Source organism: Haliotis asinina, chromosome 8, assembly GCF_037392515.1.
Source record: "Haliotis asinina isolate JCU_RB_2024 chromosome 8, JCU_Hal_asi_v2, whole genome shotgun sequence".
Taxonomy (NCBI): Eukaryota; Metazoa; Mollusca; class Gastropoda; order Lepetellida; family Haliotidae; genus Haliotis; species Haliotis asinina.
Genome location: NC_090287.1, coordinates 55,479,660 through 55,483,007, shown reverse-complemented (window position 1 = coordinate 55,483,007; position 3,348 = coordinate 55,479,660). Strand labels below are relative to the sequence as shown.

General features: G+C 40.0%; 1 non-coding gene across 1 annotated transcript; it reads right to left on the bottom strand.

Moving 5' to 3' along the window:
* Positions 1–1,710: 1,710 nt before the first annotated feature.
* Positions 1,711–1,906, bottom strand: LOC137295476 (U2 spliceosomal RNA). Its single transcript, XR_010957570.1, has one exon. It is a non-coding gene; the product is annotated as a U2 spliceosomal RNA (small nuclear RNA).
* Positions 1,907–3,348: the final 1,442 nt, after the last annotated feature.

The following is a 3,348-nucleotide window of genomic DNA, read 5'->3' as shown; positions in this document are numbered from 1 at the left end:
TATCTGGTTACTAAAAACTAACTGGGTTCAGTCCACTGTTGAAATAGTGTCCACATGTTCATAAACAAACTGCTTGGGAATTGATCACATTGCCTAATGTGTGGTGACAAGCACTGGTGTTCAACATGGTCACGAAATGCAGTATGGGTGATAAGGCTGGGTATATCATATTACCTGATTTTCATGATATCTTTACATTTTTTTTTTTCTTTTTGATAAGATATTTAATATCAGCGAAAGTACAATTGCGGACAGCGCAATAGCTACCACTTCAGCTGATAAAAGAATGTATCACAAGAAAAGAAATGAAGTGGCAGCTCTAACAGTACTAGAGTAATGAAAAGGCAGAGTGACACTGATTGAAACGTCCGTACAATATCTATGGAAAAGTCACAGCACTGGTTCCAAGAAAGACTGTATTTCACCTGCATGAATCTCTAACTTGATTTCCTTCAGGTATTCACCTTCTGGTCCCATCATGTCCGACTGATTCTGATTCACCTTCCCTTCCAACAATCTGAACAAACACTTCCGAACAACAGTCCTCTGCTTCACATTATACTGAGAGACACAAGACTCTATCTCCTTATCACAGGTCATGACTTCAAATAAGTTCTTCTCCTTCTTCCATTCCAGCTTCACATGAAAAATGTATGTGTCCCAATCCTGCCTTTTACTCTTAATCCTCTCCCTGTTCTTCTTTGCCCAAGCAGTCACAAACAGTTCCGGCACCTTAATTAACTTCACACTGTCTGACACCTCCTTCTCTACACTCTTCACTTCCTCGACCAATGAAGCTGACTGTTCAGCCCAACTAAGAGGCGGTGTAGATGTGTCTTCCTTCATCCTGGATTTCTTATCTGCCACTGGAGTGCTCTCATGATCTTTCACAACAGCATCTGTCAACTTCCGCTTTTTGTCCTTAGAACTCTCCTCTGTATTCTCCTCTATATCTGAATGCACTGTTTCCATATCCGAGTCGTCAGTATCCTCAGAATCCTCAGAATCAATCTCCACAACATCCTTCACAACTTCCTGCTCAACCTCTACATTCCGTTTAGAAACAGAAACCTGATCAGTCTTAGGACACTTGGATCTAACATGTCCATGTGCGTGGCATTTCAAACAGACCGGCATCCTGCCTGGGGCAGTAATAAGCATGCTCTGCTTATCACCAAACTTGACAATATGAGGTATTCTCTCCTTCTCCTCCTCCAATAATTCCATGCGCACAATCCGAACTCCAGAATAGATGCAAACACCATCAATATCCTCAAACTCCCTCTTCACCTCTAACACTCTTCCATATCGAGAAAAATAGTGCTTTAAAAAAGCACTATTTACAGTGGCGTGCAACCAATGCACCCTCAAGGAAACCATGTACTTCCCATAGCTGTAAAAATAAATCTTCTCTTGCTCAACAGAAACACACTGTACATCCAAAAGCCGTTTTGCACTGTTAAGATCCTTCATTGTGATGTAAACATTCCCATACCGTTCTGTTTTCCACACAGCTTGACAATCACTCACGTTAAACTCCGGCACATTCTTCTTAAGGTAAGCAAGTAGCTCCCTTGTAGAAGAAACCTTGACCGTCAAATAAATCCTCAGGGTTCGACCGACAACATCCTGGTCAATAAACTCCACTGGAATTGGCCCTTCATTAACTGCAGCGGTATAACTCATGATGGCAAAGTGAGGAGACCACTTAAGATCACACAACTACAACGTAGATGATGCCTCACGTAGATCTGTGAAATGAAGAGCAGTAGTCAAATATAATCACAATAACATCAAAAGGCCATGAAGATCCAGAGTCTCTGAACACTCCCTAAGGAGATGACCGGGTCAGGGTTTTTGGCTAAGATACTACACTTTGATCTTAGCCAAAAGGCCGAGAAGCGATCTTTACATTTGGCCCAGGAGTATACATTGGAATTCCTTTGTCGAAAATGTGTCACAAATTTAACTCTGAGGGATATGTATCACATGGTATTTCAGCTGACTAAGGTGTCTTCCGAAGCTTACTTCATCTTTATTGATTCAACCTCTGTTCCAACATTCAGTTTCAAGACTTTAGATGATGACATTGTATTATCTTGGGTTTGTGGAAACATTACATTGAAAAACTAAGAGATACAAATGGAACTATGTCACTCTTGGCATTGTTCAGACATGTAGCATTCGACCTCTCAGAAGGGGAGACAATTCAATGTGAAGCAGCTGACAGTTTCTGATTTTCAAACTGAAAGAGTCTTCTTTGAAATAAAAATGAAAGAGTGGTAAGAAACAAACCCTTTTTCAAATCCGCAAACGTGTCTACACTGGAATTCCTTTGTCGTAAATGTGTCACAAATTTAACTCTGAGGTATATGTATCACATGGTATTTCAGCTGACTAAGGTGTCTTCCAAACTTTACTTCGTCTTTATTAATTCAACCTCTGGTCCAACATTCTACTTCAAGATTTTAGATGATGACATTGTATTATCTTGGGTTTGTGAAAAAATTACATTGAAAAACTAAGAGATACAGATGGAACTATGTCACTCTTGGCATTTTGCAGACATATAGCATTCGACTTATCAGAAGGGGAGACAATTCAATGTGAAGCAGCTGACAGTTTCTGATTTTCAAACTGAAAGAGACTTCTTTGAAATAAAAATGAAAGAGTGGTAAGAAACAAAGCTTTTTTCAAATCCGCAAACGTGTCTACATTGGAATTCCTTTGTCGTAAATGTGTCACAAATTTAACTCCTGAGGGATATGTATCACATGGTATTTCAGCTGACTAAGGTGTCTTCCAAACGTTTCTTCGTCTTTATTTATTCAACCAGTAGTATAGGGAATGACAGTTCTGGACCACTTTCAAGAAATGTCTCTACAAAGCCTTATTTACTAAATAAGGCTTTGGTTGGGCCATTAGCTCTTGCTACTATTACCCCTACTATAAAAAAGTTGGCGGTAATTACTGTGCCTTGGTAGGAGGTAACACTGTGCCGTACGGTACGATCAATAATTCTTCTCTTACAAATCCCCTACCCGGCCCATCCCTCAAGTAGTACAAGTTAGGTTCGTCGGCTTTTATATCCACTTTATCTATGTTGTAAGTTTTGACTGACCATATAGGATCGGTGGCTCGCTTACGGCTATCGCCCCTATGTCATGTTTATATCGATGAAACAGTTTAACGTGAACCGCCTACGATCTCTTTGGTGTTCATAATAAAGGCTTGCTGGGCTTTTTGTATTCCCTGTGCTATGTACTTTTTTTTCTCGTCCTCGCTGATAGCAGACTTACGAGACTTGGATCGAATATCTTGTTTCATTTCGTTATATTTTTTGAGTTC